Here is a 14046-nt window from a genome sequence, read left to right as displayed (position 1 = left end):
GCATAATTCTTACAGGCTCTTGGAATCCTGGAACGGTAAGCAAGCATTAGCTTCAACTTAGTCACCAGCTGTATTTGCCCCTAACAAGAGAATCAGCCTGTCCTTTGAAGCTTTGAAGCCAGACATTCTTTCTATCTGTAAATGGTACTTTCTTGCAGTAAAAGGCTGTTTTTCCTATATTAAAACTTTGTTGTTTAGTGTAGTCAACCTCAATTATCTTTGCTATATACTTTGAATAACTCAATGCCACTTCTCCATCAGCACATGCTGTTTCACTTTGCACCTTTATGTTCTGGAGGTGGCTTCTTTCCTTAAACGGAGTGAAACAATCTCTGCTAGCTTCCAACTTTTCTTTTGCAGCTTCCTCACCTCTCTCAGCCTTCAGAGAATTGAAGAAAGTTAGGCCCTTGCTCTGAATTAGGCTATGGCTTAAGGTATGTCATGGCTGGTTTGGTCTTCCATCTAAACCACTAATACTTTCTCCATGTCAGCAATAAGGCCGAAAATGTTTAAAATGTCGTGACAATTACCAAAATGTGACACAGAGATACAAAGTGCACACACGACTTTGGAAAAATGAGGCCAACATACTTGCTGGATGAAGGGGTGCCACAAACCTTCAATTTGTAAAAAACACATTATCTATGAAGTGCAATAAAGTGAAGCACAATAAAACAGGGTAAGCCTGTATAACCTTGGTTCTAATTTCTAACTGTTTTGATCCTAATCTTTGTGAAAGATTTTTGTAGGTTTGGGTAAGATTCTTAACTTTCATGTTTGAGTTTTCATGTCTGAGTAATGGGGATATTAAAGAATTCCCCTTGAAAAGTTATTGTGAAAATTATTGTAGGTATAATGTAATGTGTTATAAAGAACTTGAGTTCTGGAGTCAAAAAGAACTAGGTTTGAATCTTGAACACACCAATCAGTTTGACTCTGTGACCCTGGACAATTTTCAACATCTCTTGGAGTCTCACATTATTATGAGGATAGTTACCTTACTTGCAGTGTGGTTGAAAAGAGTAAAGCTAGCACATATTAATACCCAACATACTGCCTGGCACATAATATGTACTAATCAAGGTTAGTTTACTTCCAATCTACCTCTAAACCTATTTTCTCTCCTTTCATTTATGAGAACCTAGGAGAAAATGAGTTATTCCTAGTGATGCAGTGGAAGGCTCATGAAAGAATGTACAGAAGAGAAGCTCAGAAGCTCCTTGTGTAGGGCTTGGATGAATGGGAATAAGAAAAGGAAGCACATAAGGGAATAATATGAACAAAGGCTTGGAGGTGACAAACTATGAGGGCTGCTTGGAAAAAAAGGAGTCATTCAACGTTTGGCAGAATAAGCGTGTAGAGAGATCAAAGAGCAGTGAAACCTGTAGCTTTCTTGAGAAGATCATCATTCACAGTAAAGGTAAAGGAAAATCTTGAACCATGGATATTTTGGGAACCTCTAGAGGACCTCCATGTCCATCAAGATAAATCCCAATTCTCAACCTGGAGTCCAAGTCTTGCTAGTACTGGTTCTCAACTGTGAGACACTACAAATACTCCTACTTTAGATGAAGCCTGCATCAAAAGTATTCACACAACAGTAGACTTACTCCAGAGAGATATCTGAGCTTCAAACATTGAGAACATACTGCAGTGTTGAAAGCAAGGGCCTTGGTGAACATTGAGTTCAAAGTTCTGGCTTTGCCACTTTCTATTCTTCTGACCTTGGGTAAGTTACTCCACTTCAAGTTTTTATTTCCCCATATGAAATATTCTCCGATATGGCAATAAAACAGACTTTACCTCTTGGGGTAGTGATGAAGACTAAATGAAATAATGTATAAAAGGTACTTAGCATAGTGACTGGCACTAAACAAAGGTTCAATAAATGGCAAGTATTTCTATTTTACATAAATCAAGTTGCTTGTTTTATCAGATCAAAGGAACAAGGGAGTTTTTCTTCCAAGGCTCCTCACAATGACTGCTGTAGAAGCAAAGGTGGTGTTACTACTGGCCCTTGGGACTGGTTCTTGGGCTGTCACCTCCCAGTGATTCCAGTTTCATGAAGGCATTGATGAAAGCAAAGGCACTTATATATTTAGGGCTTGTAGGGGATTTAGAAATTATCCAATCTAGTCCACACTCCTCATTTGACAGACTGAGAAACTGCTGGCCTACAAGAGTTAATTCAAAGCCCTGGCTGGCTACCCAGCAAGTTAGTGGCAGAGTGAAACACAGAACCCAGGTCTTCCGACCCTTAAACGTATCCTCTTCTAATATTATTACTACAACTGATGAAGTTCCTGGAAACATAGTATCGTATTTCAGATGTACTCTTTTTTATTTCCACTTTGTTTTATAATTTCTCATTCTAGAAAAAAAATAAAACAACAAAATAGAAAGTCCTGTCTTGAGGATTCACTTAATTTCATTTATAGTAGATGCAAAATATAAATAAATACAGTGAGTTAAAAATAAACCTCCTCATATGGCTATAACTTATTTTATTTAGCTTGTTTTTTTTTTTCTCCTGCCCTATGGATGTAATAATGGTAACCCTGACTCTGTTGGAACATAAATACGTTGGAATTGAAGACGTTATATATAGTGACTTCTCTTCTCCAGACTTTCTGTCAATGTGTCAGTAAAGACATGATTAACAGGGCTAGCAAAACAATCAAAGACAAGTTTTAGGATTGGTCTGACTTTACTTCTTCAAGTGCTCATTCTACTCATTCTGCAGAAAGAAAATCCCGACTGAGTACTTATTTTGTGCCAAGTTCAGTGCTGAGCTCCGGAAGCTAGAAGTGAAAGTGACCCGACCTATGTCTTCAGGAACCTGACAGTCTACTAAAGACAGAAACAGTTCCTAGACTGTGTGATGGGTACTATGATAGGGGAAGCCTAGAGAACTGGGGGCACAGATGAGTAGCACCCACCTGGCCTGGAGGAAGAGGGATGGTGTCCACAGAAGTAGCTTATGAAGGGTCATGCTTCAATGGCTCACTTTAGCAGCATGCTTACTAAAATTGAAATTAGACCTGAGATGATTAGGATGCCAAGATAAATCTTTGTAGAGAGACTGAATAGAATAATGTGTAAAGATACTAAGCTTGGATTGTAATCCTGGCTCTACCATCCATTATAGAAGTGGCTTGAGACAGTTAATTTCCTTGTCTATAGCCCAATTTTCTAATTTTGAAACTGAAGTATCTTTTTTCTAGACTGTGTCTAAGCCCCTTTTCATCATTACAATTTTGTGGCTGGGTGGAATATGTCTTACTTGAGGTCAGGATCATGTCTTCTTTACGTCTGCATTCCCAGGGCCGAGCACAGGTCTTGGTACTCAGAGTAAGCTGTATTTGTGGAATGTAAGAAAATTTTCAATTGGATCCCTTTAGTTGAGTCAGTAAATTAAAAGGATTAGGTCTTTTCAAATGATGTCCTTAGACTGGAATTTAAAATCATGTCTTTAGTGATAGAATATGTGACTTTTTGAAGCCTATATAACTTTTGTCCTAAATGAAGAGAAATGCAGCAAATTCTCAATAAATCATACTGTTGGCAGTAGTGATGCTGCCAGTGGGAACAGGTAGTGATGGTGCCAGTGGGAACAGCAGTAAAATAAACCAAACATCTACCACGAGTTCCTGATATTATAATTGTTTGTCATCACTTAGAGACAGCAGCCCAAAATTCTTTCCAGGCAATAATGAACTTAATGAGAAGACAGGTACTCAGTGAATATTTTATATTTGAGAACCAAAACAGGGAAGTTCCAGAAGAAGCAAAGGTTTTTATTTTATCAGAGGGTGAGACTGAAAGGGGCAAAGTCATATGGCAATGAGTTGGAAGGAGTTTCAGAACAGAGCTCCTGGCCAAATATTCATAGAACTGAAGGTTAGCGTATGACTCGGGTACTTTACTAAGGTGCTTCCCGCTCGGAGGCTGATGAGAGTATAGCCATCATCCTCCAATGACCAAGATTAGTCTCTCTTTGTGGATGAGAGATCTTTGTTTATGAAAATGTCTTGTAAGTGTTTATGAAAATGTCCAGTAAGATGGCCAAATTGCTGTAAATTAGGGATGTAAGAAAGCATCACTGTCATCATTGTAGTCATTGTCATGATCAACATCATCCTTGTCATCACTTTCAACATTGTTTCCCAAAGGGTAGGGGTGCAGAATGGGCAACGGAAGGTGAAATTTGAGAAGCTATTGCATGTACATGTTCAGTTATCTGTCAGCAGAATGGCTTAGGAAGTTATTTTTAACCTTTTCTATACCTCTGAATACTCTTCTATGAAATGGGTCAACCAATAAAATGTTGTTTTGAGGACAAAATAAATTTATCGAAAGAACCTTGCCCATGGGAAGTTTTTGATTCAGGGCACTGTACTACAGCAAGTCAGCCTCTCAGTGGAGAGTGATGTCTGTACAAGACCAAGCAGAACAGGGAAACAGGGATAATGCCAAAACAACTGGGAGCAGGCCTAAGTTAGTGATGGGAGGGGAGGATGGAGAAATTGAGTGGTTGCACCCAGATGAGAACAGGCTGGCTTCTGAGGGCACTAAGCAGTCAGATACACTAACTTTTATTGTTCCGAAGATATGTGGGGCTACTGTCTTCACGGAAAGAAAAGCAGTTACTTCAGAACCTTTGTGATAGCCATATAGGTCTATGGTTCTAGGCTCATATTGCTGCTGCTCCCATCCACACCACAAGAACTACAAATAATACCATTTATGGAGTATTGTGGCATGCAGTTCACTGTGATATGTCCTTTGCAGCATTATGTTACTTTATCCTCACAATAATACCTATGAGGTAGGTATTATTATAATCGCTGTTTTACAGATGAGAAAACTGAAATTCAGAGCAGTTAAGTAATTTACCAAGGTCAATGCTAAATACAGTAAATGGCAGAGTCAGGACTCAAACCAAGTCTAAATGGTGTTGACTATATTTCTAACCATTATGCTAGTCTTCAAGGCAGCATAACTTCGAACTTCTCAGATGAACTGGAACGAGCTGAGACAGGGAGAGGCTGCCATTGAACCATCACTCTATATACCATAAGGTATAATTTCTTATCAAATCGGTGACACTGAACTTTACAACTCCAGAGGGCGTACATACTTCATGGTTATCAGAGATTTGAATATTTTTTAAACAATTTTCTGTTTAATGGTAGAAGAGGTGCCATCTTCTAATTTGCACCAGTTTACCATATCAGCCAGTGGAGGGCTAAATGTTCACTATTTTGTTTTCTTGTGTTAGGCATTTGTACTTAAGATAACCCATAATACGTGCTCTATCTTGAAGTTCTATTGCAGGAAGTTGTACTATGCCTGATTCCTTTGTTATCCCAGCCACAGCTAATTGGCCACAGACTGACTGACTCAATGCAGCCATAGACTGAAAGCCTGCAATGAAAATCAGTGACATTCCATGCTGAACAGTGACTGGTAATTCATTCATGATCACTCTCTTGGTGAGTTTGGATATAAGAGAAGGGAGGGAAAGGGTGAGGGAGAAAAGGAGGGGAGAGAGAACAAGAAATATGTGAGAGCGTGTGTGTGTGTGTGTGTGTGTGTGTGTGTGTGTGTATGTGTGGAGAGACAGAGAGAGAGAAGGTGCGTGTATGTGTCTCTTCATTATTATTTATGGTGGCAGAATCAGTTAGTTCCAAGACATAAATAAGCCAAGTCACCACATTGGTGGTTATGGATGATTTTGCTGTGCCAAGCAAAGAAACTTGCTGGGATCTCCCTGAGGAAGGTCTCTCCATCTTTGCATTACACGTCTTGGGATTCATGCTCTGCCTGAAACTCATGCCCTTAGATGTCCCCTCTCTGTTCTTCCATATGGCCGCTTCCTCCCATTTGTAGCTGAAGCCCTGAATTTAAAAGCTCAAGGTCATCCTTATGTCTCATGTATAATCCAACCAGAATCTCCAGAGCTGGGCCAGGCCACAGTTTGACACAAATGTTTAAACTAATAGTGGTTTCTTTGATTTGTGTCCTCTTTACTTAGATCTGTATTGAAAACTCTGGTAAAAGTAGACAGTTTGGTTCTCCAGGATTCTCTTTCTCAGATGAATGATAAATAATCTCATCATTATTTTACTAAAAGTGGAAACTGAGGCACAGTGTGGCTATGCATTTGTCAACGTCACATTTGAAATCAGATCTGACTGGCTTCTGATCCCTTTACTCTGTCTGTAGCATCATGTTGCCTCCTGTCCTAAATTAGCTTGTGCTTCCTCATAAAATGATAGGAAAGAAACAAATCTATGCCTTTTTTATTCCTTGAGCAATAAGCTTCATTTCCACTAATACTATCACTCTGTGGTGACCCAAATGGGTTATTTCTTCCTTCTTGCCATAGATTCTCCTGCCATAGCCATGCCAGAGTGCATGAACAACTGCCTCCTTTAGCAAGGAAAGAAACCTCAAGAGAAACCTGAGATGTCCCAATTGGGCTCTTATCCTCTTCTGATAAAGGGATGCCCAAAGCAGGGCTACTTGTTACTAATTGTTATGAAAATAATAAAATTTATCAATGTTGTAGATTCTTTTCAGTTTATAATAAATTTACACATACCATCTTATAAATCAATGTATTCACACATTCAATAACCATGTACCTCAGGCCGGGTCCTGTACTGGACACTGAGAACATAGGTATAATGTGTCAAAGAAAAATTTTATTCTCTTAGCAGCGGGCAAATTATTTTGCCAGAGAGAGACTCACCATATTGGGTTATGCTTTGATTATTCTGCTTATGACAGGAGGGTCTTAGGGAAATTGGGTATCTTCTGTTCCCAAGGTCATGGAGAAGTTGATAAAGCTGCTTTGCTTGCAGAAACAACAGGAATCTGCTGAGGAAAGGAAAGAAAGCAAATGGGAGGAAAATGGGATCACCAGGGAGGAGGTTAGAGCTGGACATTGTAGTCTGAGCTGAGGCCTCTCCCCATGCCCCTGCAAAACTGCAATAAAATTGTAAAGTCACACAATTGGTGGAGTGGATACATTTATTTGTAGAAACTAGTGGAGGGGGTTGATGAATAGCAGAGTAGGGACAGCACTGATGTGCAACAGTTGGGGCTGAAAGGATGGCTTCCGCAGACTGGATTTTCAAAGAGAAACGAAAGCCTAGACCAGGCCCTCAGCAGTTCATGGCCTAGGACATCTAGCAGAGGCATAAGCAGATGGTAATACAGCAACAGGCTTGAGAGTAGAGGTGAGCATGGTAAGCAGTGAGAGTCCCTAGGACAGGCTATGCATCTCTGCCCCGTGAACAGGCAGGAAGAGGTGACAGGCCAGCTACATTGAGGACAACTGGACAGTCTCTGGACAGACACAGGGGAGGCAAGACCATCCCAGAGAAAAGAAATAGCTGTGCAAAATTATTTACTTTTCCTTGTGCCTGGAAAATGGGGTGCAAAAGGGTGCAGGGAGAAGGTGGCTGAAGAAGTTGACAAAGGCCAGATGTGAAGGTGGGATAACTTAAGGCTGATTGATGGGCCACCACTAGGAATTTTAAGGATGTCAATTTTGGAACTTCTAGGGAGATAAAGTATTAGCTGAAAACGTGAACAAGTGGATGATTTGGGCTAAAGAAATTCAGTACAGGTGAAGCAATGAGGTGTTGAGGTGGGGTGGGCAAACTGCTGGGGGGATGTGGACAGAAATCTCCTGCCATCCCCATTGCTGGGCCTACTAAAGGCACCTACAGCTGGTGCGGGTAGCCTTATGGGCAGATACATAGGTTGCTATCAGAATCTGCTCCTTGGCCGAGAGCATATGTGATACTTTCTCGGTGCAGGGCTGGTTGGATATTAACTATTCCATTTGACCATGGGAATAGAGCAGATGCTTTATCCTGGGTCAGGGAGACAATGTACACTGTTATCTGTCTATGTGGGACAACACGAAGTGTGGGAGTCATCTCTACCCTGCCCCCTAGCATCTGTTTTCAGATTCAGACACTTATTTGAGAATATATCAGGTGCCATACTTAGTGACAAGGACTTTCATATCAATTAATTCCCTTATTTCTCTAAACAAGCCTGGATTGTTATTGGTAATTCCTGAGAGCTATTATCTCTGCAACTTGGCTTAGTAATTGGGTGAGAGAACCAGGGTTTTCAAATCCCAGGGTTTGAGCTCAGAAAAATCCAATGCTTCACATTCCTCTATTAGCACTAAAGCTAGCACGAAGGCAAAGTAGTTCCAGGTAAGGAAAAAGAGGTGAAAACACAGGTTTTTTCCCTCAAGAAGTTCACTGACTAGCATGGAGATGGGCATGCAAATAGCCCATTGCAATGTACTATTGTAACCCTTACAATTTCAGGAGGCAGTTACTGTTATCCACATTTCAATTATATGGAAACTGAGGCACAGAGAGGTTAAATCACTGTCTCCCTGTCACGCAGCTATAAAGTGGAAAGTCAGGCTTCAGATGCCAACCATTTGGCTCTAAGTCTGTGTTCTTAACCATGACATTGTATTGTGCTTTGACCTAGAGTTGGTGACATCATGTTACTCCCTCCTCCATGACCTACAGCCCCATTGGGTTGCTCTACTACAACAATTATCAGCTGGGGACAATTTTGCCCCCTTGGGGACCTTTGGCAATTTCTGGAGACATTTTTGACTGTCACAACTTGGGTGGGGGGCTGCTACTAAAGTTTAATGAGTAGAAGTCAGGTGTAGTGGTAACCATGTTACAATACACAGGACAGCCGGCACAATAAAAAATTACCTACCCCAAAATGTTAATGGTGCTCAGGTTGAGGAACTCTTACAGAGGACTTATCAGGCTACTCTAAGCGATGGCTTCTTGCTAGTCTTGCTAGGATGAGCTCCCCTGTGCCTAGCACAGATCTGGGCATGTAGGAGAATCTATAAATGCCTGTGGAATACATGAGTGGGTGAATAAAATAGGCGATTTGTGCAATTTGGGTTGACTGTATCATGTAATTCTATTAATCCTTTATGCAGGAATGATTTTTTAAATAATCTGTGAAAATGAACCAAAAATTCCTGTCCCCAAGCTCATAGCCCAGTGCTGGGGGGCAGCAGAAAAGAATGCATAGCTATGAGCCAAGGCAGGCAAGAAACGGGCATCAGAGAAGGTCGCCTGCGACAGAGGCAGCTGAACTCTCAGGCCTCTATGAGAAATGTCTCTTTGCAAACAAGGTAGTGGTTTGGGAGACTTCAGCTTTCACTTTGAATTTTTCAAATGTGTGAACTCAGTTACCATTTGGGATCAGGTTAGAGATTTCGTGATAATAGGAAGCATTTCCCCCCCAGCTTCCCTGTTGCTCCAGTCCGAGGTTGGTTTCCCTACATCCTCCTTGTAATGACTATTCAAGACTGGAACCAGAGCAAACAGACAAAACAGCACCAACTTGCAGACTAATTAATTAAAGGCCTAGATAAATTACAATGTTATTTGTTGCTCAATTATAGTAATTATTTTATCCATGTTTTTGGTATAATTATCTCCTCTTTCTTTGTATGGTTTCTGATTCCTCCTTTAACTACCCACTCTACTCATGTGCTGATGTTTTTCTTTGTCATTGAATATCCTTTGGGGGAAGTAAGCAAGGTAGTAAATTACCAATAAACGCTGACTCACAGAACACCAACGCTGAAAGTACCTCAGTGGCTCATTTTGAGTTGCAGATGAGTAAACTGAGTTCTGAGAGGCAAAAGAACTTGTCGGAGGAGAATGAGACCTGGAATGGGGACTTTCAGGATACAGCGTATATTGAGATGGTATAGTAACTTAATATTGATGAAGTATGCATTTTATTTTTACACATAGGTAAGTGTCTCATTTCACAAACAACATCTGTGAAAGGACACCAGGAAATCAATCCCTTTATTCCATGTAAAACGACTTCTCCTTAAGGTTTGAATTTCTGATGGTTATTTTTCTGTGACAGGTTTGGCTGCCTCCCTTCAAGACCCATGAACATTTCTGGAAGTGAATCACAGGTCAGTAGAGCTTTCCTTCTCTTCTCCTATTCAGAATCAATTTTCACATCTAAATTTAGAGAAACGACAGGGGCACATGGCAGTTGCCCCTGGATTTCTTTCTCTGAAAAGGCAGAACGAAACAGGGGAAGGACACTGGGCTCTGGGGAAGGGGGTCTGAGGGTTCACCCCGGCTCTAACTGAATCTGATCTTGGACAAGTTATCCAACCCAACTTGGTGCCTCGGTTTGTTCATCTGAAAACAAGGCCCGTGCTAGTGGCCACCTTGTATGGCTGTTGTTAGGGCTGAATGAAAGCACTCATGGAGCAGCACAGGCTGTAGCACACACAGACTGAGAGGCCAATGCACAGCAGTCATAAAAGCCAGTCAGGGGACCTTTCAGGAATGTGACATACTATGATCCTTTATTTCTAGAAGTCAAGGGTAAATTTGATTTGCAACCACTCCAGCTGAGAAAACAGGTTGAAGACTTTGCTCATTCAAAGAATTTGAAGTGCATATTGAAAAGCTACATTAAATTGGGACCTCCAGTGTTAATATGAAGGAAATGATGGCCATGTTATAATTATTTCTGCTGTTGGTGTACTGCTCATCCTTACAATAACTCATTTAGTTATCCTTACAATAACTCTCAACAATCCTATGAAGTTGCTACTGATATCCTCATTTTATAAATGGAGAAACTAAAGTTCAGAGAGTTGAGGTACATAGCTCAGAGATACCCAGCAAGGTCAGGGGAAGCCACAGTTACAGCTCAGTTCTTCTGATCATTCTCTCTGGAGTGTGGTGACGAGAAGATGCTCTAGTTCTTCAAATTCAGTGTCATGCCTCCCATTCACCCTACAAACGGACTCTATAAAAATGGAAACTCCAGAAATAAAGGATACATTTTTTACTCCTCAACAAGAAATAGGATTCCTCTTCTGCTGCCCAGAGAGATGGAACCCAGGAACTCACATTTGCACTGTGGGGTAATCAATCAGGAGTGGACTTTGAAGGAGGAGCACAGTCACTCCCTGTACTCTACCCCATAGGGCAGTAACATTCAGTATTGCCTCTTTGCAAATAGGTTACGGTTTGAATGGAAATGAGGAAAGAGGGATTCAGTACCCCAAAGCTAAATATCACTTACTTTCCCACATTTCCTATTATTATTAGTCGAGGCCACTCTGGTAGCTACACTTACATTTTGTATGAATGAATGAATGAATGAACGAATGGATATATGTGGATGTATATGCATATATATGTACTTTTTTGAGTATTGTCTCATATAATCAGTATTACAATTTATAAATTACAAAAATACAAGAAGCAGCAGAAAAAAATTATCTGTCAGCTCAATACTCTTTCAAACTTAGGTGAGATTAATATTATAATTAAGAAAGGAAAGGAACTAATATTTATTGTCTTTAGTAGCTATTAAACCACTAAGAGATATTAGGTCTGTGATACCTCAGTCAATCCCTCAAGCAGCTGTGTGGAAGCTAGATGACATCCCATTTTTACAGGTAAGGCTGGGAGTTGAGCTCCGACTTTAACATCCACAGTCTTAACCATGAGGCCCCATTGTCTCTTTTTGGGGTGCTAAGAACATTGGCTTTGAAGTTATAGAAATCTCTTACCTGCCATGGAAACTTGAGAAAATTATTTAATCTCTCTTAGCCTCAGCTACTTTATCAGTTAATTAAGCATAAAATCTGTTGCCTTAAAATAACATCATAATAGATACAGATTAAAAACTGAAAAGGTTGGCCAATTATTACAAGTGACATTCGTTTGGAGAACAGTGAGTGTTTTGTAGTGAGGAATTCTGTGGTTGGATTGAGAGAACCTGTCTATGTTGGGCCAGTGACCAGGTAGGAAAGATGGAATGGCATGGAAGCAATGCTCTTCAACCTGTCTCTGACTGAATCAGATGCTCCTTGGTGCCAGCAAAGAAAGAGGAAGTCACTGGAAACGTAACACCTGCACAGCACATTATGACAGCCTCAAACACAAGCACTGCAGCATGATATGCAGATCAAAATGAACACATTTGCAAATAAACATGGCAAAATTGGGTCCCTAATCCTGACCATTATTATTATAGTGTTGCATACACGGTGACTGTCTTAATTACCATGTGCTGTTCTTTTCGTACTCTGAAAATGGACTGAGTGGGCCCCAAAATGCATTTCAAAAGACAGATAATCTGTGGAAAGAATGGAAACTTTCTTTATCTTCGTACAAAGAGGCCTGTGTTTCACAAACATGGTAAGAATAGAGAGATGTTTCTTTTAGCGTGGAATTCTGACTGGAAAATGAATAGGACACATTTGTTGTATGTGTGAGTGTGTGAAAGAGAAAAGGGAGAATAAGTGAAGGAGAATATCCCAGTTGTCTAATTTTCCTTCTTTACCAAAGGATACTGAAGCAGGATCCCATGCTTGAAGCCCTACACTTGCACAAAGCAACAGCTCTTTGTCTAGATTTCTTTGGGAAGGAGGATGAGAAGGATCAGGTAGTTGATATTCTATAAAGTGCTGGCAGTATAATAAAGGGTCAGTATCTCCCTAAGAGTGAGCTGTGTCCAATAGGACATTCTAATAGAAAGGGTTTTTGGTCATATAAGTTTGGAAAAAAAAATGTATTGCTTCATCAAAAGTCTTAATGCAATAGTTTCTTTAGACCTTCGGGAGTTCCTGAAACAAATCATTTGCCTCTTTACTTATGGCAGTTTTCTACTTCTTACATATATTCAGTTCAAAGATGATCTTTTTTCTTTCTCAACTAACACACTTTAGGCAATATTGGCATATAGAATTCATATTGCAGTCTCAGGAATCAGGACTCCTGGAGTTTGGACCTGGCTTTGATACTAACGTGTGAGATCCTAAGAAAGAGACTCTTTGTCTCAGTTTACTCATCTGGTAAACAGGAATTGTCATTGTGGCTCAAGTTACAACAGAGAGCCGCTCTGCACACAAAAATGCTATTATTGAATACATCATTATTTTCAATAGTTAGGAATAAATGCTCATTTCTATGATGAATATTTGTGTCCTCCCAAAATTAATATATGGAACCCTAACCCCCAAGGTATTAAGAGGTAGGGCTTTTAAGGAGATAAGTAGGTCCATAAGGACTCCTCTCTCATGAATGGGATTGATGTCCTTGTAAAAGAGACTTGAGGGAGCCTGTTTGTCCCTTCTACTGTGTGACGGCACAACTAGAAGGTGCTATCTACGAAGCAGAAAAGCAGCTCTTACTAGACACCAAATCTGTTAGTGCCTTGATCTCGGACTTCCCAGCCTAAGAACTTGAGCAATAAATTTCCATTGTTTGTAAATTACTGGTAATTTACAGACGGTTTTTGTTATAGCAGTCCAAACAGACTAAGACACTAATGTAACATGTTACCGTACTTCTTGGTAGTTATATGACCATAAGAAAGCCTTTATTTAACTCTTATGTAAGACTGTGGTTCTTTCATTATCACAACAGAGCCTAGCTGACCCTCACTAGTATAATGATGGTATAATGATGTTAGTATAGTTATCCCTCAGAGCTTTATTTTCTTTACCTATAAAATGAAGATAATATATTAATTCATTGCAGGGTTGTTATAAAGTAACATGAAAAACAGCCAAGTTTAAGCATAGTAAGATCACAAAAATAGTTGATTGTTTTCATCTTCTAGTGATTTTGTAAGTTTTAATATAAAAACATTGTTAACAATACGTTTATCTGAAATTATACCCTGATATTTTAGTAATTTACACAGTGGTAAAAGTAAGAATAGGTAATAGTATTATTATTATGTTGTATTTTCTATGTAGGAAGGACCTTTTTCTTAGTGCTTTCAATGGATTATTATTATTATTATTTTTTATTATACTTTAAGTTCTAGGGTACATGTGCATAACGTGCAGGTTTGTTACATATGTATACTTGTGAACAATACGTTTATCTGAAATTATACCCTGATATTTTAGTAATTTACACAGTGGTAAAAGTAAGAATAGGTAATAGTATTATTATTATGTTGTAT

The sequence above is a fragment of the Colobus angolensis genome, unplaced genomic scaffold (assembly GCF_000951035.1).
Source record: "Colobus angolensis palliatus isolate OR3802 unplaced genomic scaffold, Cang.pa_1.0 Scaffold179, whole genome shotgun sequence".
In the NCBI taxonomy this organism is placed as follows: Eukaryota; Metazoa; Chordata; class Mammalia; order Primates; family Cercopithecidae; genus Colobus; species Colobus angolensis.
The sequence above is the reverse complement of the archived record's forward strand: the minus strand, read 5'-3'. Positions refer to the sequence as shown.